Here is a 24,121-nt window from a genome sequence, read left to right as displayed (position 1 = left end):
TAATGAAAGAAGATGACATTATAAAAAATCCAAGTTGAGCCGTACTTTTTGAGATAATGGGGTGGTCCAAATCACCCCGTATGTCCTACTCAACCCATGTTACCCTAACTCCTTTATCCGCACTATCCTAACTACTAACAGAAAATGAAATGTATTTAACACGTTAAGCCCCGCGTCGGTCCCTGGGTACTGACACTGATTTTTTCGTCTTTTTTGCACCGATCTCACCGGACCGACAGTAGACTTTTCGTTCGGAGAGTGTCAGCATTGGAAACGACAACAACAAAGTTACAAAATGATATTTAGAAAAGTCCACTATCGATTCGCTGGGACCGACGTGGGTCAAACGAAAAGATCATTGTTGTTATATTTCGGTCGGGGCTTATCGTGTTAAGAGAGCTTTTTTTTCAGTTTTTGTGATATTTGATGTTTTTCCATTGTTTTAATTAGATAAATATATTAATTCAAGCAAAAACATTGTAAAAAGATAGAGAATCGTTTAAGTTGAACCGAATTTACAAATATTTAATCTCAAATATATAGCATTTTACACATAACATGGCGTCTCCATCTGATATATCTTCGATTCTTAAAATTTGATCATAGTTCCCAATTTCCGTAATAGTTTTGATTTCCCATGTCGCACGTGGATCATCATGGGCCATGATTTGAGTGCTGCCTGCCATGTTTACAGACATCAAAATCAAATCCAACCAACAAAATTGGAATTGGCCATCATGTAAACTCGAATTTACTCAATGCATGCATTCGTTGGCGCAATATAAAAACGGGATGAGTGCGATTGATTCCAACCGCTCCCCGGAGAGATGACATAGTACGAAAAAAAATTAACCTCCCATATTTGCCCAATCACAGTCAATTATGGCTCCATTTTTTACCTGCAATATTCGAACGGTTGCGAAACGGCACGAGTCCACCTGATCGCAATGCATCCGCAGAGCGGCAACGGATCTGCGCTTATTGGAGCATGCAAGAGGGAAACATACCTACCTACCCGTTGATTCTCGATGCCCACCCCCAGCTCCAGGGGCAGTAAAGTGGTGTGTACGAACGAAATGCGGGGCACGTATCGCGAATAGCATATAATTTAACGTTCATCATCAATTCCCGCTGCACATAATAATGATGAAGGTCGCCGTGGCGCTTTACGGCAAACGACGCGGGATGCTCATATCTTTATCCCTGCCGGGACTGCTCAGCCGCCCGGTCTGGGCGGAATGTCGAACACTAGGAGATAAAACACGGAGACAGGTGGATTGACAGAAAAAGGTCGTTACTGCTGTGGATGTGATGATGCAACGAGCACATGAATAATGGAGCAAAATGTGGAATTACCTCATTTTTATTCTAAACGGAAAACTACACCAGTGGCAGGGGAGCTGTCAGGGGAAAATTGACTTAAGTATAAAGTGGGCGGGAATACGGCACAAAGAAAAAACATTTGGGGCTACACCGTGAGTGATCGTTAGAATGCTACTTACTTTCGGCTGAATGTGATTTTGATTTTGGTACGGGAAACTGTTCTGCATAAATGGCACGAGCGGACAGGTAACAATGTTGTCTTTCCGGACTCTTTTCCATTGTACGTAAGTTGATATGAAACTAACTAGAAAACATTTTTGTCTATCTTCATATTTTGAGACTGAAAACATGATGCGGGCATTACAATTGGATTTCTTGGGTTAAGGAATATGAGAAGCTTCTTTGAAGTTAACTTCTAGTTAACTTTTCCAGAATGAACCATTTTCAAGACTAAACATTAGGTGGCCGCGAAAATTGTCATGTCAAGTAAAAATTTCGATTTTGCATACGGGACTTCCTGCGAAATGTTGATTTGCACGATAGAATACCCTATGCAAAATATTAACTCAGTCGGGCTTGATTTCAAGTGTCGCAGAAGTCAAAATTTAAGTGTTTTTAAGTTTCATGCAATTTCAAGACATTTGGCATCACTAAATTTTTTTGAAAACCCCGATTTTCGGTGATCTGACGTTTTTCACAAAAACTCAAATTTTAACGTGTGTGACACTAATAAATGAAGTTCGAATGAGCTAATATTTTGTGTAGAGTATATTGTCGTGCAAATCAACATTTCACAACAAGTTCCCAGTGGGAAATCGAGATAACTATATTTATTGGTACCCAAAACCACACGTTTCGTCTCGTATTCCGAAAAAAGTCCCAGAATGTCGATTTTTAACAATTTTGACGTAGGATTACGTCTCTCGGGAACATATTGGGGTACAAATTGAAAATCGAAAATCGAGTACATCGTGAAAATTGACCAATTTCAAACGCTTATTGCTCAGTCATTTCATGATGGATTGATGAAATTTTTGCGTCAATCGATTTCGGCACTCCATAATAATTTTTTATATTGAAAAAAATAATATGTGTCATGAAACTAACTATCGAACAATTGAAAAATCTCAACCCCTATCCTTACGGAAATACTCACTTCTGATTGGTCGAAATTGACGACACATACGGTGAGTCCCTAACAGAGACTTCAAAACCAAGTTTCCTGGAGGAAATCGGCATTGCAAATACATGAAAGTAGGGGGAACTTTTGTTCCTACCGAAATGTGTTCCCTAACAGAGGCATCAAAAACAAACTGCCCGGAATCGGCATTGCAAATGTGATACAATTGAGTGATACAATTAATTCTAACAAATAAAGTTTAAATTTGGAACTTTGATATTGGTTGCCTCGTGAAATTTCATATCAATGACAGATCGTGTATTGTGAAAAATTTAAAAAATATGGTAGCAGTTGTGTTAAGAATGACTTGATATATGAAACGATTTATTTCAATTTTCATAAATAAAAACCAAGGTTTGTTCCCGCTCGAGAACGAATCGTTTGGTTTAAGCTGTCTGATATGTTGTGTTCATTTTCACCCAAGGATAATTTATATATTTGCTCTACATATAGTATTAGGTGTTGTTAGTCCAATTAGTATTCGCATTGGGATGAATAAATATTCAGAAAGTAAAAATTATCAAAGAAAATTGCTTTTTCTATTTCAAATATGTTTTCTCTACCTTAAAGTAAAATGTTTTACTGATGAGAAAAATTGATAATTCTGTTCGGCATTGGTAATAATCTTATATTACATTGGTGAGTTTTTTTTTCTTTATTTCATCCATACATATCGTAGTAGGCATCTCGTCTAGGATCGCAGAGGGCGGTTTCCATCATATCTCGTCCCACTTCAGTATTTTTTATCTGAAACGCACCATCCAACGACTGTTTACCATCCTTCACGATCATCACTCGGTAAACACTGGAGGAGTGAACAAACAATACCCAACAACCAAACATATCAAAAATCAACAGATAGCCCAACGGAATCCTACGTCAACTATGCGGTCGTGTCTCGGACACAACCCTCCTGTAACTTTTTTTTTCGAGATGACAATAGATCTCGACGTTGCAGGCAATTTTAAAACATTTGGCATCAATTTTTTTTTTCGAGAACCCCGATTTCCTTTACTCCCCCCTTGGGTGATTTTTCGATTTTCAAAAAACTCAAACTTTGACCGCTTTGCGCCAATCTCCTTTAAGTCCGATTGAGCTGATATTTGGCATGGGGTGTTTTTTCGAGGTAGAGTGTTCATTTTTTATGTGGCCACTTTTTGAAATTAGAGATGTCCATTTTCATTGGCACCCTTTAGTACAGGTCGGACTCGATTGTATACAGACTCGATTATATGTGATTCGATTATATACAGTTTTTACAGAGATGAACCAGCCTACGGCTGAAAGTCTCTTAAATAAAGACAAAAAAAAATCTTTTCATTTCAAATCTGACTTGTTTCAAGAAAAAAATGTAACCTTTGAACGTTAAGGTGGACTTTAAGTGGCTATTATATGTACAGTGGGGTAAAAATCGTGATTTTTGATGGATTTTCTTGAATTTTCACCAGGAATTGTTTATATAGATATAGCAAAATCAAGAAAGATAGAAGATGAGTGTCAAAGAACAAATTGTAGAGTGGTTTGAGAACTTTAATTTGATTGATAGAAACAATAAAGTTTCTATATAACTTTGGAATATTCACTTTCAAAACAGTTGTTTAAATCCACTAATTTAGATGCTCCACTACTTTATCCTGTACTAAATTTCCTCATCTTTCAAATAAAAGCAACAGAATTGGCTCACGCAGTGTACTTTTTAGTGTAGAGCCTATTTTGAGGCAACAAAAGCAACCGAAACAAAAAAAAATCTATAACTCTGTCATTGTTGAAATTCGAACATATGCGTAGAAGGATTTTTTTCATCAAATTTGATTATCTATCACCTTCTGAGAGATTCTGGAAAAACTTTTTTTTTCATTTGAGAAAGGCGTTTTCTGACTTTAAGGGGATGAATCAAAAATCAAATTCTTCTTTTATTTTCAATAAACGAAAAATATATGCAAAAACAACTAATAAAAAAATTTTTTTGATTCGATTATATACAGTGAAAAAATTTCAAAAACCGACCATGTATATTTTGTTTATTGGCCAAAGAAATGACTAGTGCGAAGTTTCAGTTCAATCGGATATGATTTAGGGATGCTTTAAAGCGTTCAAAATTTTGATTTTTGATCCTTGGAAATCTCCCAAGGGGTATTAGGAAAATCGGAAAATGTTTTCGATACCAAATGACCAATAAACAAAATGTACGTGGTAGGTTCTTTAAATTCGATAATTATTTTTTTTCCATATTTTCATTGTCACTCAGGCTCAGAAGGTCCTAGAAGGTCGATTTTCGGCCAAAATTTTTTTGACGTGGGACCACGTCTAACCGGAGTATATGGGGGGTAAAATGAAAACCTAAACACAGAACATGAAAAATTCCGAATGCTTATAACTCGAACATTTCTTACTGGATCGGAAAGATGTTTGCATCAATTGATAGGGAATATCTCTACGCTTCTATTGCAATTAATAACATGTTATTTTTCATTAGATGAACAATTGAATAACTGTAAAATGTTAAGCGTTATCTAAACGCCCTAACTGCCTCATTTTGATTGGTCCGATCTACGGTTTCCCTAACACAGCCATCAAAACCAAGCAGCCTTGGGGTAATCGGCATTGCAAATACAAGAAAATATGGGGATTTTTGTTCTCACAGAAATGTGTTCCCTAACACAGACTTCAAAACCAATCAGCGTTGGAGAGATCAGCATTGCAAATACATGAAAGTCGGGGGTATTTTTGTTTCGACTGATATATATTATGTAATATTTTTGTTCCGACTGATATATATTATGTAATATTTTTGTTCCGCCTGAAATGTGTTTCCCCAACACAGACTTTAGAACTAAGGAGTCTGAGGAAATTGACATTGCAAATTCATGCAAGTCGGGGGCATTTTTGTTGCGACTGAAATGTGTTTGCCTAACACAGACTTCAAAACCAAGATGTCTGGGGAAATCGGCTCTGCAAATAAATGCAAACTGCGAGTACTTTCGTACTCGCTTGCCTTTGTGCAGACTAGAATATGTTTCCTTAACACGGTCTTCCGGAGATATTTCTGCACTCGCATGTTTTTTTGCACTCCGAAAAGTGTTTTCCTAACACGGATTACAAAAGCGGGTACGAACACCACGCTTTGGCTCGGTGATTCAAGATTGCATGTGTGCCTTCATATCTTCTGCTCATTGAATTCCTACGCATACCATTTGATGATTCGGCAAAATGTTGATAACCAATTGCTGCGATGACGCCTATTGATTAATCAATATGTGTTCGACGTATATGTCAAAATCGAAACTGAGTGCCTGAAGTTCGTCAAATCAAGCAAATTTGCCGTTCGAGAAGTACGTACACATACATACATACATACATCATAGATATAACCCACCCTTTGTTTTAGCTATAATAATTTCAGATTATTTTCTTTTAATAACGTTGAATTGTAAATCAGGTAGTATTCTGAGATATATTTGATTAAAACCGTGCCGAGTTTTTTTTTCCAAAATATATATTTTTATCAAGGCTTATATGGCGTTAGCCTCACGGGGCCGGGAGTTCAATACTTTGACAATTTTTCTTATTATCTATGTTAGTAATATGTGACTGATTACTCGCGGTTGGCTCGAGGTTAGTATTACAAGTGTTTTCGTAATTCGGATGTTGCTGTCTCCAATGCTCTGTACGTGTGCCTGACACGGGATACTTCCTATTGGGATGCAGCTGACCCTCAATCAGCAACGCCCCCCTAGTCTGTACCTCATATGCCGAGTTGTTTATATTCTTTATATTGATCGCTTAATGTTGTTTGAAATAAAACCATTAATAATGAATGCGAAAAACTCTTTGACTCACAAACCCAAATCAAACAATTTGCTTATCATCATCATACCCGAAACAGCAGTAGCGCTGCACTGCCCAAACTGAATTTCATTACGATAGGGAACAGACGGTGTTGAACTGATGAACGGCAAATTTTCGAATTGTTTATTCTTACGGCTCACCGCTCTCAAACGTTTGCTGTGAAAACACAATCCCTCCATTCGTTTTCCAACACCATATCCGTCTCCCAGAAGGGAATGTGCTTGTTCCATGGGATTTCGAATCCTACCAATGCCTTCATAACTCTCTCCCTGGAGAAATTCGGGTCGACGGCAAATTAATTATCCTAAAATTAACAGCTTGAATAAACTAAGCACAGTGATAATATTTTTGTTTTCAGTTCCTTCCCCACGCTTGAGTAGCTGCTTTGCCGCTCGATTTGAACGTGTGATGGAAGTTAGGCTAGAGTTTCGCTAAAGTCAAACAAAAAGCAAGCTATTTTCCTCCCGAATACATTCCTCAAAACCTTTCCTTTCCTACAACTTTGTTAGGCAATCAACGTTTGACTTTGTTGGGATTTACAAGTGGTATCGATAGCATAACAAAAAACGTTTCCTCCCATTTTCACCCACAGAAATTGGAACCTTTGGGCAACCAAAACATTTAGATTTCAAAGAACTACTGAACATCCAATTCCTGTATTCATCATAGCGTCCCTCTTCGGACAGTGTGAATAAATCATAGTCTCGTTTCTTTCCAATTTATTAAGAATTCTACACCCCCCCCCCCCACACACACACACAACCAAGTGGATGCGGATCCCAACAAAAAAGTGAACCCATTGCCAAGTTTATCAATCCTGCGGAGGATTTTTTTTTCTTTTTTTTTCCACTCAATTCCAGTCCTCTTTTCATTTTCAAGGGACTGTTTAACAGTTTATTGTAGCTCGCAGGCTATAAAGCTTTACGGTCTCCGAAGAGAAAGAAGCCAATAAAGATAGCCATAGTCGGGCAGCAGGGCTGTCCCTTAGGTTGCGTCAGTGTTTGCTTACTTACTTGAATACACATGTGCGCCCTTTGGTCCCAGATTACCGTAAATTTCTGCCCCGCTGATGGATACCGTTCCTACAAGACGTTAGCGACCGCAGTTAAAATGAGGAATGTGGTGACTTCTTTTTCGTTGTTCCGGGAAAATATAAAAATATGACATTTTTATCAAGCGACAATATTGACTGTTTATGGTATTGTTTGCTATAAAGTTGTCGATTATGGTACCTCTATTCTGGGTCCTATAGTGACAAAAATCATTTCCCTGTCTTATCACTATCATTCGTGACACATTTACAATTCGCAACATTTCGTGGAAGATTAACTTTTGTTCGTGTTACGTAAAAATAATAAGTTTGAGTTTCTCATTAAGTCTCTTGATTGAAAATATCCGAACCGAAAATACACATATCATCTTTTTTTTATAATACACAATTAGTCTGAAATGTAACATTTATATTACGGTGAATTGACTACAAATTCCTCAAGATCATTATGGGTGAACAGAATAAGAATTATATTATTTGCCTGTATCTTTAAAATTTGCAATTTGAAAAGTGATATATTTACCGCTAATTTGAAGTTGAAAACTGCGTTTGATGCATCACTTACCTGGAAAAATACAAGAGAAAATGTCGATTAAGATTAATTGAGGTATAAAAATAAATATTTTTGTCAAACTTTCTTGAAAAAAAAAATCTTGGGAATCATTGAAGCAAATATCCATCGCACTCCATACATAATTGCTTAGAATTATTTTCTTTTCATTCAATCGAATGATGAAGAATACTCAGAATATTGTATCGCAGTACCAACTTCTAAAGACTTATTTGATGTGATCATATTTCTCCGCTCGTAAATTTATACAACACTGATTGGAAAACCTCTCAGAGCTTTTAATTTTGTCACTGTTTGAATTTCAGCTGCTATTCGGTCTTTTTTAAATAAAATTTTTAACTGCATTGTTGTCGATAGCGATAAAATATCATAAACCTGGTATCTACACTTGAAGCCTTCCCGCGCAAATCAAGGTAAACGCAAAATTTAATACATCCGGATCCATTCATTTCACCACAATATGTTTATTTTGACGGGAAAACCCCCTTTTCCTGCACGCGTGCTCTGATCCACGAGTGGCTCTTCAAGATAATCATCGCTTATCCAGTATTTATTTTTCATTTCCATAATGGATAATGGCATCACGTTTGGTGTATAAACGGCCTGCGAAGTAGCGAAAATAAATCATAAACGGGAAATGTGCTGACGCGCGATGTAAATGCTTCATTTTCCTTCCATTTGCCGACTTTCCCTCTTGCCGTCTTCATTGTGTACACAACGGGGCGGATCGACTATCGACAGTTTCCGCAACGTGTTTGTCCTGTATTGCTTCCGTCGCTAGGGGTACGTAGTAGCGGCAGTTACCGGATCACAGCAAATTCTTTCATTTCTCAACTAGAATGCTCTTCAGCATCCATTTTCCCACTCGGGCTGATTCACCTGTACGACTTCATCCTGAAGTTTCCGTGTTCCTCCCTCCGCTCACGACCATCAGGAACAAATGCAAGCGCAATATGAAAGTCAAATTTGTGTTTCAACAACAATCGTGCCTTTCATTTTATCACTTTTTTTTGCTTTCTTTTTTTAACCCGCAGTTGTTTGAATCGAAAGGCTTTCGGAGACAAATTTGCATGAAAAAATGAAATCAATGTGTCACAAACACACACCACCGCAATCAAGGTAATTTTTTATCCTCGCACTTCACTCGGGCCAATGGCGGTTGAGTGCAAAGCAGAAAGCTTTTGATTGGAATTTGAATATACACTCGGTCCCCCGTCTCACCAAATATCACATTCGGCGGCGGTAGAATCAAGTGCGCTTCCTGTTTGTTTATAAACACAGGAACAGCTTACCGCGAATCTACCTCTGGGTTATTGATCAACAAAATGTTTGCGCGATGCGTTTTATTGACATTCAAAATTTTGAAGGATTACGAGGGAGTTGATGGATCCACTTGTTGATGTTATGTTTTCCGATGATCGGGTAAAATGAATAGATTATATAGTTGGAATGAGCATACGCTGTTTATCGATAAATATGATGCTGGAAACGGACAATACTTCTAGTCGTATTGTATATTCACATCAATATTTCGCATACTCGTTGATTTATGTGGCTTAGACATTGGAATCAAATATGGAATATATAAATTAAAAAAACACACAAAGCAAAACAACAACAAAAAGCACGCAAATTATATGGCGGTTTAATGCTGTTTTTTCGAATGAGGTAGTATTTTTGTAGAAGGATTCTTCTATTTTTATTTGAATGTGCGATCTTTAGTTGTCATCCGAGAAACAGTGAAAGGAAACGACAAGTTGAAATTTTGACTGAACTACTAAAAATTCTAAAAAAAAAATAAGATAATCTTTGAAAAAAAAAATCTCAACTACACGCATTTTTTGTGACTAATTTGATTGCGTCAACCTTTATGAGACTTACTAAAATGTATAAATTTACCGTTTCTGAAAAACTATATATATTAGGCTGTCAAAAAAGTCCTGCGGTATTTCCGCGAGGTGTTGTTGTAAGCGCGTAGTTCTAGTTGTATTCATTGTATCGAGTCATACTATAGCTTGTTGGAAAGGTATTTTTGCGCGCTATAATATAGTCCTTGACAGTGTTTTGTTTGGTTAAGTCGTTCGTGAATTATAGTGTCGCAAATATGGAGCACAATAAAGAGAAAATCCGACATATTTTACAGTACTACTATGACAATTTTTTGAATTAGCCGAGAAAGACCGGCATAGTAGCAGCCGTAGCATCGGCCAAGAGCTGGGGATAAGTCATCAAACCGTTATTAACCATTTGAAGAAGCTTGGATTCACAAAGAAGCTCGATGTATGGGTGTCACACACGTTGACGCAAAAAAACATTTTTGACCGTATCGACGCATGTGAATTGCTGCTGAATCGCAACAAAATCGACCCGTTTCTGAAGCGGATGGTGACTGGCGATGAAAAGTGGGTCACTTACGACAACGTGAAGCGCAAACGGTCGTGGTCGAAGCCCGCTGAAGCGGCTCAGACGGTGGCCAAGCCCTCATTAACGGCCAGGAAGGTTCTGCTGTGTGTTTGGTGGGATTGTCAAGGAATAATCTATTATGAGCTGCTTCCCTATGGCCAAACGCTCAATTCGGACCTGTACTGCCAACAACTGGACCGCTTGAAGGTAGCACTCATGAAGAAGAGGCCATCTTTGATAAACAGAGGCCGCATTGTCTTCCATCAGGACAACGCCAGGCCACACACTTCTTTGGTGACGAGCCAGAAGCTCCGGGAGCTCGGATGGGAGGTTCTTTTGCATCCGCCGTATAGTCCGGACCTTGCACCAAGTGACTACCATCTGTTTTTGTCCATGGCGAACGAGCTAGGTAGTCAGAAGTTAGCCACAAAAGAGGCCTGTGAAAATTGGCTATCCGAGTTTTTTGCCAATAAGGAAGCGAGCTTCTATAACAGGGGTATTATGAAGTTGGCATCTCGTTGGGAACAAATCATCGAACAAAACGGCGCATATTTGACTTAAAACAGATGATTGTAACTAATTTTATGAACAAATGGAAATTCAAACAAAAAAAAAAACCGCAGGACTTTTTTGACAGCCTAATATTTCAAATTCTACATACAAACTGTCTTCGAAAGAATTTCAAAGCTTACGATGCGATGCAGAGCTTGTTAATATCTCTACTTCACTCAAAGTTATTGATATTTCTTCCCAAAAAATACGCTCTCTGCAATTGTTTGTCATTCTTTCAGGGGCAAGCATAAACAAAGTTTGTTTGCTTCAATTGAAAGAGCATAGTTCACTCTACATGATGGATGATTTTCAAAATTATGTTATTTTTCGTGTTTGAGTAAATTAAAATTTAGATCATTAATTTTTGGGTAAAAAACTATCAATAACTTTGAGCAGGATTACGATATTGACAAGTTCTGCATAGCAAAATGTTGGTCTTAATAAGCTCTAAAAGTCGTACGAAGGCAGTTTCGATGTAGAATTTGAAATATAAAAGTTAGAGCAAAAAATCCGCTTTTTCATTGTTACCCTAATGCAAACTAGGAAAAAGGCGCTTCTACATCAAAATTGTCTTCGTACCACTTTTGCAGCTTATCAATACTAACATTTTTCGATGCAGAATTTGTCAATACCTTGATCCTACTCAAAGTTATTGATGGATTTTCACCTAAAAACTCATGATTTCAAATTTAATTTACTCAAATACAAAAAATAATATATCTAAAATTTTTTTTCGAAAACCACGATTTCCTTTACTCCCTGGGTGATTTTTCGATTTTCAAAAAATTCAAACTTTGACTACTTTGCGCCACTCGGCATAGAGCGTTTATTCGAGGTGGTGAACATTTTGTATAGGGCAACTTTTTGAAATTTTAGGGTCGATTTTTTGCCATACATTCATTGGAACCCTAGGGGTCCCTCTACGAAAAATTTAACGTTTATTAAGAGTTTTTAAATGCACATTACGCAGAATCGTTCTTACGATATATGTTATAATATATACCATAAGGCGGCAAATTTATCCAGCATTTTTTTCGCCTGATACATCAACAGTAGAAATAATAAAACAAGTGAGCAATTTAACAAATAAAACAGATATGTCCTGCGGTCGGATTCGAAGGTAAATCATGTATTATGCATTCTTTCTTCCAACTTCGTTCCCATGAGTGTTGTATGTAACACAAAATTGCGTGCAATAATTCGTTCTATCTAACAAATTGGCAAGATCTTAAAGTAATTAGATGCAAGATTTCATGCATCAGTCGAACTTCATGCAAGATTTTATCAAAGCAACGAGGAAAGTGCCAACCATACAGTGATCATTCATTAATTAGGAGGAGGCAGCGATTATCATACGAAGACTTATTGAGATTGGCATTGCATCGCATCACAAAAATGAAACGAAATGAAATATTAATATTCTTCATGACTCATATTCATAATTCTCAATGACTCAATTCCTTCTATGATAGATTGAGCAGTAGAACCAATACGACATGATTGTGATAGCTGCAAACGAACATTCTATCACCGAAAAAAACAATTATGAGAATAAGACAATGGAAATTACAATGGCATAGCTTTCCATTAAAACTAAAACAACATCATGATTTTATGTGTATTTTACCTCAACATATCACGAAATCGTGAGTACTTTCAACATGTTTTTCTGTTTCTCGCCATAAATTTCAAATTCTATGTAATCAATGACGATATATATTTTTTTGTTTACCGATTCACATATGATTCATCTACCATTCCATCCTGTTATGTGTCCCACTGATATTCATTAATTATTTTCAGTTAGACAGTTGAATTTCCTACCAGAAGCTCATTGTCTTTCTTAGTTCGTTACAAACCGTTTGAGGGTTAAGAGTACATACAAGAAACGGCTCTTTTCAGGGCTACTATTTAAAGTTCCAAAAAGTTAAACTAACAGATTTCTGAACAATGAAAAGAATTACATTTAAAATAACCAAGGGTTCTAAACAATCACAGTCCTACGTTAAACTTCCGTCCGTGCCCTAGGCTCAGACCCGTCTACTTTTTTTGATAACATGAAAATGTGTGCTCTATCATATGTAACAACTTTGTTCAAGACAGTTTTTATCTAGAGAATAACTGTCGAGCTCTAAATGCTAATTTCCACTTACATTCACCCATTGTGCATTGTAAATAAATAAATAAATAATGAAGTAATGAAGGTTGTTGCCATATGTATCATAAGAACGCATCGCAAGAAGCACGAACAAACGAACTTTTCGCTTGACCCAATGTTCCCAAAATAACTCACATTCCAATCAATCCATTACATTGGAATCGGAACGGAAGGGTGATAGTCGAAGGTTAAAGTCCATAAAAGCATCAGCAAGCATCAACGAATCAATGTCAGCATAACTTTTTTCTGTTTTCCAGTCGAACACACACTGTTCAACATTGAACATCCATTGAACATTGCCAGAGTAAGCCAATATGGTACTAAAACAGACCTGCCTGCTCAGGCTCTATTTTTGCATGGAACGAATCGATTTGAAGGTTGAGCGAATGAGGTCAAATGAACACTATATTTCGGAGGCTCGCTTGGGAATTGTGTATATGCTTGCTGGTTCGATTGTTGTTTCATATTATATCGATTCCACCGCACTTTACCCATGATGAACACCCATCGCTCCATTTATGCTCATTGATGTTTTCTCGTGCGGTGCTAGTCACATATGGGACGGGGAAAATTATCATTCATCATTTTGCGTGACTATGAAATCTCAGCCAAGATTTAAGCAGCGGCTCGTGTTGATGGTTTATTCATAGACATGCGCTAGAATCTCGAAATCCTCTTGAATACTTGTTAAATTGTAATCGCTTCGCCTGCCTAACGAAGTTGATAATGTTTTCTGCTGGTTATAAATCTGTTCGTAATCTTCTTCCGAGTTGCTTGTACCTGTTGTAGATCAGCGCACGAGAAGGCGAAACCACACAAATCGTAGCCATGCGAAACTCGTTGAGGGGGATTACATTCTTTCATCCGGAAAGTAACTCCAAGTATTACCACCGTTGACTTCTTTAGCTGAAGGCACAGTGTTTTATATTGTCTATTAATGTGTTTGGTATGTGAGATGAGAGTCTGGCACGTGTAACAAAGCCATCGGTTATTCACTTTCATCTCGGTGTGATATAAAAACAACGCGAATGATGAAAGCACCCGTAGAAAGGGAAACAGTGCGTGGAATTTTACTTAATGAAGACGAAATGACACTACTATAAAACGACAGATCTGACAAGTAAAAAAATAGTTGTGCTACAAAAACGTTAAACCATTGAGCCACATTAAATTCTACAAGAAGTACACACTGAGTTTACGGAGGAACCCACAAATCAAACAGTCATTTCCCGCGAAAATAACGTCCTTCTCCTGTTGCCTGAAATGCCTAGACCTTCCCACATCCCAAACGGGAAATGACTGTTTCCTAATGCTAGGGATCCGATTTACCCTTCATGTCGATCCGGCGACGGCATTGGCACGTCACAATGTGAACCCCTTCTTGCTCCGAACAACCCTTCCCACCCCCAACTTCGGAGGCTTTCCGAAGAGCCGACAAAACTCTCCACCGGTTGGGTTGTGACGTATTGGCGTACAACAACCAGACGGGCTAGACGTGAGATACACAGGCTAAGTAGGAAAATTCGATAACTAATCATGACAGTGATTTTCACGTTGGTTGACGATCCACTTCGCACAGCCATTCCACCAGCCATCGTTCCGGTGTAGGTGGTGTCACTTCTCCTTATCGAAGAGCACAAGTACAGGGTTGAAAAATACCATACCGGACAGAAAGTTTGCTCTATCGATGTTTACCGATTAGAAAGTTCGTTGGCTTCCCTTACCCCGCCTTCCGAATTCGACAATCGTACCCGGGAGCAATACCACGTGATTGCCGACTGCGTTACGGTCAGGAAAGACCGAACAACAGGGTTGAAGGGGGTTTCCAAACTTTGCGATAGCGTAATTTAACGACGCCTGTTCAACTGTTAATTTGCCATGTTGGTTGATCGAAGTCAGTCGTAGAAGTCGTAGAAAGGGGGCTGGGGGAGGTTCAGGCAGTTGGAAAATTTATGCTAATTTGGCATTTGCCTTTTCTAAATTTTACGATTGAGGGGAGTTCATGTCTGCGCTGAGTACCATTTACAAGCGTGTTGTCTGCATGAACATTATTTCGAACAGATGGTTATAATCGATTGTCGTGGTAAAGTGCGATTTTGAATGAGAGTTATATTCACTCAAGACAATTATAATTTATATATCATAATCTATCAAAGTACCGTAAAGAGGAACTTCGCTCGCATGCGATACTGAATTACGAAAAAGCTATTCGTTTAACAACATATTTTAGCGTGTACGTTGCATTTATGTCGCGTCGATTTAAAAAAAATAGTTAAAGGGGGTCATTTTTACGTCGTCAACTATTTGAAGGTTACGTTGAATAACTCTTTTTTCTCTAGGCTTGAAAATAATATCTGTACTAATGGACTTCAACCTACGATCAACACTTTCCGGACCATAAGATGTCCAAGACTGAATATGCCAATACAACACAATATTTCAGCTATTGTTGGTGTAAAGTAAGAGAATATCACCAGGAAAACATAGCAGGGTGTAAAGAATTCCTATAATTTCATTAAAAATATTTGTCCCTATATATACAGTAGGGTGCCAATGAATGTATGGGAAAAAATCGACCCTAAAAATTCAAAAAGTTACCCTATACAAAATGTTCACCACCTCGAAAAAACACCCTATGCCAAATTTCAGCTCAATCGGACTTAAGAGAGAGTGGCGCAAAGCGGTGAAAGTTTGAGTTTTTTGAAAATCGAAAAATCACCCAAGTAAAGGAAATCGGGGGTTTCGAAAAAAAATTTTGATGCCAAATGTCTTAAAATGGCATGAAACGTCGAGATCTAGTGTCATCTAGAAAAAAAAATTGTCAAAAATCGGCACTTTGAGACTTAGTTTTTTTCGCCATGCGAAACGAAAAGTATGATTTAGGGTGCCAATAAAAATAGTTATCTCGGGTTTTCATTCGGAACATGCTACGAAATGTTTATTTGCACAATAATATACCCTATGCAAAATATCAGCTCATTCGGACTTCATTTACTGGTGTCACAAACGTTAAAATTTGGGTTTTCTGAAAACCGAAAAATCACCGGAAATCGGGGTTTTAAAATTATTTTTTTTATGCCAAATGTCTTAAAATAGCTTGACGCATAGTGATTTATATTTATCTCAAAAAAAAATTTTGTTTTAAAAAATCAATTTTTCAGACGAACAACAACCAAGTGCCAAAAAAACATTTTTTTTTTGACAAAAAAGTTTTTTCGAGATAACTGTAAATCTCGAAGAATAATGCAATTTTAAGACATTTGGCATCAATTTTTTTTAAAAAACCTCGATTTTCGGTGATTTTTTGTTTTTCAAAAAAAAACTCAAATTTTAACGTTTGTGACACCAGTAAATGAAGTCCGAATGAGCTAATATTTTGCATAGGGTATATTATTGTGCAAATCAACATTTCGTAACAATTTCCGAATGAAAAATCGAGATAACTATTTTTATTATCACCCTAAACCATACTTTTCGTTTCGCATGCCGAAAAAAAACTATGTCTCAAAGTGCCGATTTTTGACAATTTTTTTTTTCTAGATGACACTAGATCTCGACGTTTCATGCCATTTTAAGACATTTGGCATCAAAATTCGAAACCCCCGATTTCCTTTACTTGGGTGATTTTTCGATTTTCAAAAAACTCGAACTTTGATCGCTTTGCGCCACTCTCCCTTAAGTCCGATTGAGCTGATATTTGGTTTTTTCGAGGTGGTGAACATTTTTATGAGGTAACTTTTTGAAACTCGAGATGACCATTTTCATTAACACCCTAATATACAGCCATTCCATGCCAAACCGATATAGTGGTTCTCAGATTTTCTTCCAAAGCAGTAGTTTTGTTCTTCATCGCAAATTATTAGACTCGTATTTTTGATTTTTTTTGTTAGACCATTTCCATTTGTGTGACCATTTCGATTTTATGATGGTCCGAAAAATAAATTTTTACGCATTTTTTGCCAAAAATGACTGTTTTCTAAAATTCATAACTTTCGAACCACTGGACCAATTCAGATGTTCGACAAATTAAATTAAAGCCAATTAGCTGGTCTTTTTTACTACATTTACAGTTACAGTCACTACAGTTGCAGAAAATTTGAATTATGTTTTCGTTATTATTGATTTTATTTGTTTTCTATAGTTTTCATGCTCTCGCGACCAAAGTCGCTATATGTTTTGACGTAGTATTACGTCTTTCGGGAACATATTGGGGTACAAATTGAAAATCGAAAATCGAGCACATCGTGAAAATTGTCCAATTTTAAACGCTTATAGCTCAGTCATTTCATGATGGATTGATGAATTTTTTGCGTCAATCGATTTCGGCACTCCATAACAATTTTTTATATTGAAGAAAATAATATATGGCATGAAACTTATTATCGAAAAATTTAAAAATCTCAACCCCTATCCTAACGGAAATACCCACTTCTGATTGGTGGAACATGCGGCGGGTCCCTAACAGAGACAGCAAAACCAAGCTGCCTGGGGGAAATCGGCATTGCATATACATGAAAGTAGGGGGCACTTTTTTCCTACCGAAATGTGTTCCCTAACAGAGATATCAAAACCAAATCATTATCAAAGAGTTTAACGATGTAATTCTTCAAACATATCCAAAATCAATAGATAGCCTAACAGAATTCTACGTTAACTATGCGGTCGTGTCTCGGACACAATTCTCCTGTGACTTTTTATATTTAGACGTAGGACTACGTCTTTCATTTCTATATCGGGGTGTAAAATCAAAGTTTCGAAAACGAAAGCGTTACGCTGGAGACCGAAATTTTGAGCGTTAATATCTCCTAAACAACTGAACGAAATGGTATGATAAATACCTCATTCGAAAGCTAAAATGTCTACGCGTTGTATACTTGTTACTTTTTGATCCAAAAACTTGTTTCAATAGACTTAAAATTGCTTTCAAAACAGGCTATTGAAATCACCAATCGGTATATAAGCGAGCGCCGCTCGGAAATCCACTCAGTTATAATTGAACAGCGATTGAGGTACCATCGCAGGAATGAATGGATGTTTCCCTAACGCAGACTTCAAAACCATGGAGCCTGGGGAAATCGGCATTGCAAAATAAATACAAGCAGCGTGTACTTTTGTACTCGTTTGCGCTTTTGCAAATCGTAATCTTTCCCTAACACAGACTTCAAAACAAAGGAGTCTGGGGAAATCGGCATTGCAAAATAGATACAGGCAGCGGGTACTTTTTTTACTCGTTTGCGTTTCTGCGAATCGGAACGTTTCCCTAACACAGACTTCAAAACCATGGAGCCAGGGGAAATTGGCACTGCAAAGTAGATGCAAGTAGCGGATACTTCCGTACTCGTTTGTGCTTTTGCAAATCGGAATGTTTCCCTAACACAGACTTCAAAACCTGGGGAAATCGGCATTGCAAAATAGATGCAAGCTGCTGGTATTTTTGTACTCGTTTGCGCTTGTGCAAACTTGAATGTTTCCCTAACACAGACTTCAGAACCATGAAGCCAAGGGAAATCGGCATTCCAAAATAGATACAAACAGCGGGTCCTTTTGTACTCGTTTGCGTTTTTGCAAATCGGAATATTTTACCAGTACTTTTTCGCTTGCGTTTTTGCAAATCGAAATATTTCTCTAACACAAACTTCAAAATCATGGAGCCTGGGGAAATTGGCATTGCAAATGAGATGCAAGCTGCTTGTACTTTTGTACTTGCTTGCGTTTTTGCAAACCGGAATGTATTTTTCTAACACAGATTCCGAAACCAATAAGTTAGGAAAATCGGCATTCCAGATCTCGGCAGTACTTTTTATACCCCCATGCATTTTTACACTCCGGAATGCGTTTTGCTAACACGGTCTACAAAAGTGGGTACAAATGCAACGCTTTGGTTCGGTTATTCAAGACTGCATGCCCCTTCATGTCGCCAGCTCACTGAACTTCTTCGCATACCGTTTGATGATAAGGCAAAATGTAGATAACTATTTGCTGCGATAACCACTACCATAATGCATGAATTGGCCTAAATTGGGAATTGTTTGCAATTGAATTCGTGAATTGTTTCATTCATTCACTAGTTTAATCAATAATTTAATCAACAGTTTTGCGCAGCGGCGATATCGTAACCAATGAGGAACATTCGAAGTGCGATTATCGCTAATTGAAAAAACACAAATTATTACTAAGCCCACGGCAGTCCTACGTCAACCATGCGGTTATATCATAGGTATAACCCATCCATAGTTTTTTCTGGAGCTGAGGATTTTTCACATAACATATCTCAAAACCAGGGAGGCGTTTTTTTCGTTTTTAAGTTATGATTTTTCAAAGTTACCCGATGGTCCAAAAATCATTTTTCCCTTTTTTCCCAAAAATGACTTTTTTTCAAAAATTTATTTCTTTTGAACTACTGGACCGATTCAGATGATCGACATATCAAATTAAAGCCTAGAAGCTAGCCTATTTTTTGGAAAAAATAACACATTTGCCAATTAATTGGATTATAGTCACATACATCCAGTTTAGTCGCATTGAAATATTGAACGAAAACTGAGAACATGTTAACTTTGAAAAATCATAACTTAAAAACGAAAAATAACACCTCTCTGGTATTCGGATATATTTTGTGAAAAAACCTCGGCTTTCAGGAAAAATATGAAAAAATATGGCGCCCTTGGTCCCGAAACGATGTAAGCTATAAAAAAACAAATATAATCAATAATTACGAAAACAAAATTAATTTTTCTTCAGAGTGTAATATTTTTTTCAAACAAGACTAGCTCATTGGCTTTAATTTGATATGTTGATCATCTGAATCGGTCCAATAGATCAAAAGTTATGATTTTTTTGTAGTGGAAAAAATGGGAAAAAATGGTTTTTCGGACCATCAGTTATTTTTGAAAAATAATAACTCAAAAACGAAAAAAACGCCTCCCTGGTTTCGAAATATGTTATGTAAAAAGTTCTCAGCTTTCCAAAAAAAACATAACATAATATAGCGCTTTTGGTCCCGAGACCATGAAAAGTATAAAAAACAAATGCAATCGTTAATAACGAAACCAAAATTAAAATTTAGTGCAACTTTGGTATTTCTTCAAAAAAGGCTTTAATTTGATATATCGATCATTTCAATCGGGTCAGTAGTTACAAAAACTATGATTTTTTGGAAAAAAATCATTTTTTTGAAATAAGTGGAAAATTTTGATTTTTCGGAACACCCTAAAATGGAAATGGTCACCCTAACATAAAAAAATACGGGTCTAATGGTTCGCGACGAAGAACAAAATTTCCACTTCCACTATATATATACTATATATATATATATATATATATATATATATATATATATATATATATATATATATATATATATATATATATATATATACTAGCTGACCCGGCTAACGTTGTTCTGCCATATAAATTACTTCTAGTGAATATTTTGACTGTTGAATAAAAAATAACTAATGTATTGCAATACATGTGTGATCAAATGTTTCAACGATCTATAAAATTAATTGATTATGATCGATGAAGGATAGATTCCACGTAGATATCGAGCAGATACGTGAAGATTTGACCGTGTATTGCATTGGACCGTGGGAACTTCCCAAACCTGAGTGTGATGTGGAGATGGAGATGAGATCTATGATGTACAGAGAAATGGACCGAATCGAGCGGATCTCAGGATTCGTCTTTTGCATTCAGAAATCTGATCATTCGTGCTATGAAATGTAGCAACCTTGCCTCGGCGCAAAATAAACTTCAAAATAAGTAATCCGTATTCGTGGAGCAATTTAATCTGTATCAGATTAGCAGACACGAAAATAATTTTAAATTGCTTAAATTTGGATAAAAATCATTACTCGATGTTGTTTAAATACTTAGAAAACAGTCCGAACTTAACGATTCTTCTATAAATCTTGTATACATCCAGCAACATGTTGGACGAAATACGTGTAATTTTGTAATAGAGCCCATTAAAGACTGCATTTCTTTTGTTCGAACACATGTTCTGTCGTTTGAACAAAGGCTGTGTAAGTGTTACTCATGATAGCGTCTCGCTATCATTCCTCGAACCGCTTCTGTTGATTGTCTCATAGGAATCGCAGTCGTTGGGCTCTCTACCTTTGCGAATATGTTGACCATGGATAATTGACACAGCTCAAGACATCCTAGAATGACGTTGTCCTGACTGCGCCAATTCATCAAACGACACACATAAGAATCCATCGAGGGCACTCTTTTGTTTGTTTCGTCTCCTCCAACCACATTAATATATTAATACTAGCTGACCCGGCAAACGTTGTTCTGCTAAATAAATTGTTTCTAGTGAATATTTTGGTAATTGAACAAACTATAACTAATATATTGTACGTATGTTTGAATGGTTTTACGTTTTTGATCCATTCGTTGATGAAGATCAAACGAATATGTGGCGATAAGAGCTATGCCATATAGAGGAATTGAGCGCTTTGGACAATGACCGCCAACAATAGAAAAAAAAAACAAATCATTCAAACCATCTTATTTCAATGTATTTCATTTACGTAACTGATGTGTTTGATGTAAAATATGTAAATAAGTAAAAAAAAAGAATAATGTTATTATATAAAATGTGAAGTGAAAGAAAGTAATATATTTTTATCTAAAAGTTTAAAATGATATAAAGAAAATCAATATTCATTTTTTTTTCAAATACGGTTTCGTTAGTGAAAAATAGGTTTTCTGAATGGATAGCCAAAATCATGACTGTTGGGTCCCGTTCATTGGTTCTTCGTTGGTGTTGATATACTGGCCAAATTTGTTGGCGTATTATTTTGTCGTTGTCATTCAATCGAGATGTAGTCACATCGATATTCTGAATTTAAAACACAGCCATATTGCTTGCCTTATTCACGGACTTTTATACTGCTTTTCGCTGAACAGCTCAACACTAATATAAATATTGAACGTTTTGCTCAACTGAGGCGAATGTGGTAATATCCAACGATATTCACCTACCCTTGTGATCGTGTTAATACACTGTGAATGGAAAACTAATACCGGCCCCCTACAAAACTGAAGCATGCGAAACTTGGTAAGGAAATGGAACTGGAGAAATCTGAAGCCATATAGTCACGACAATATTTTATTGCTATGTATTTTTATGTATATTTTCGTCCTGAAAGTTTTATTGCCTGTTTGGAGGGTCAATGTTTCATATGCTAAAAAGTGTCGAATTTCGTCGAACTGTAATCTTGTTTTGAACTAATCTATGGTAGCAAACCAAATTCATCTACTCCACCTTCATCTACATTCAGCATGCAACTAACAGTATCCTTGCAATTTGTAACAATTGTAATTGATTTTTCATCTTTACTACGAACCCAACTTGATTAAAATCGTGTTCGAATAGATACAATCCACTTGAGCAAACTTCAACAGGATGATTTTTTCTCTCCCATATGGGGAATCCTCTTTCGCACCGGTAGAGGATACTGAAATTGCACATAGGTATGTTCGTACTAACAAAAGTTACACCCATTGAAAAGTTTAAATTAAATTTGTTTGATTTTCACTTGTTCCACGAGCACGCTAGGTGTTGTAATCCTGAAAAATGTGTTTGCCTTCAATTTGGTCGACCGGAATGGGTAACGGTGCATTTGAATGTTTATGGAAGTGTTGAATGCTTTGGAGCTTCCGAAGGTCCAACATTATCGAACAATGTGGAATTTCAGGCATCAAATTGATATATTTTTTTTAAATTGTTGGTAAAATTCGAATAAGTGAACAAAACAATATAAATTGCCCAATGAACGAAAACACATGTTGTGTTAATCAGGACAAAATACAACGCATTAATTTTGCTGCTGCTTGCCGCTCACGGAATCCAATTGTCATTAGAATCAAAGCCATTTCAAAGCCACCCACCCAAATACTCTGTGCCGCTTATCGTTTCAGCTGGAATGACCGCATTGTGTACAGCTTTACTGTAATGACAGCGTGTCAAACTCGCGAATGTAGAGAGGGAAAATACTCCCCACCAAATTCAGACGGCATGACCGATTTGTAACTGGACCCGAGTAGGCTCGCGGAAACATTTCCGAGTAGGTACGGCTTCCCCAAGCTTACCTGCAAACATATTACCATAACCTCAACGAATGCCGCACCGGTTACGGCCACAATTCAGCGAATACGACAGCCGCGAGAAGCAGCGTTCGAAAATAATTCACATCCTCCACACCGACGAGAAAGGTGAGAGGTGAGAAAGTGCCGGTCAAAGAACTGCTGCTAGAACGCGCAATTTCAAAGCTGGTGGGGGAAATCAATATTTTTCGCTTGTGTGAACTGCGGGACTGATACGCGCAGACGAAAAAACAATCACTGATTAAATAGTTCGGTGAATCGAATTGCGTTTCATAGCTGTTCAGCTTTGATTGGTGTGTTGATTAGCAAATTAATTAACGCACCAGATTGGTACGCACCATGATTACAAACTCATTGGGTATGGTAAATCATTGTGTGTAGAAATAGTTATTTCCCACAATAATGAAGCTGTTGTGATTATGTTGCACGAAAATGGAAAGAGAACTTATTAATACACCTGCAATCATTGATGGTCGTATTTATTTCAATTCCACAATTTGTCAAAAACAGACTGAAATGTTTCGTGTTAGCCAATCTAAGTTTGAATTTATATTTCCCCATAATATATAGAGGACTGTTAGTCCTATACTCACGATTGCCCTGAACCCCAGCCGAAACAAGGGACCGACAGTGAACTATTCGTCTGACCCACGTCAGTTCCTGCACATACAGGGTTTTCCATTTCGGGCTTCCAAAAGTATACAGCCCTGCGCTGACAACCGTTTGACATAGCTGACAACCAAAGCGTCTTATCGTTAGTTGAATGTCTGTCATTTTACAATATGGATCGTTTTAGCATCGCACAATGTGTTAATTTTGTTAAATTATACTATAAAAATGATGAAAAGTTTCATCGAAATTCGAATTCTAAGTGTGTTTTATTTCAATTTACTTTCGGAATTTAAAGTTGGAAAA

General features: G+C 37.0%; 1 protein-coding gene and 1 pseudogene across 4 annotated transcripts in view; one reads left to right on the top strand and one right to left on the bottom strand.

The window, feature by feature from the left end:
* Nucleotides 1-24,121, bottom strand: part of LOC129777308 (protein madd-4) — a 517,165-nt gene that overhangs the window by 423,652 nt on the left and 69,392 nt on the right. Inside the window, exon 2 of one of the 4 annotated variants that reach the window (XM_055783531.1) lies at nt 7,927-7,968. The exons of the other annotated variants lie outside the window; for them this stretch is intronic. The gene's annotated coding sequence lies outside the window, so the exon portion shown is untranslated. The remainder of the gene's footprint in view (nt 1-7,926; nt 7,969-24,121) is intronic. 4 annotated transcript variants of the gene reach the window in all.
* LOC129781015 (U4 spliceosomal RNA) lies at nt 19,178-19,256 on the top strand (annotated as a pseudogene).

The sequence above is a fragment of the Toxorhynchites rutilus genome, chromosome 3 (assembly GCF_029784135.1).
Source record: "Toxorhynchites rutilus septentrionalis strain SRP chromosome 3, ASM2978413v1, whole genome shotgun sequence".
Lineage (NCBI taxonomy): Eukaryota > Metazoa > Arthropoda > Insecta > Diptera > Culicidae > Toxorhynchites > Toxorhynchites rutilus.
The sequence above is the reverse complement of the archived record's forward strand: the minus strand, read 5'-3'. Positions and strand labels throughout refer to the sequence as shown.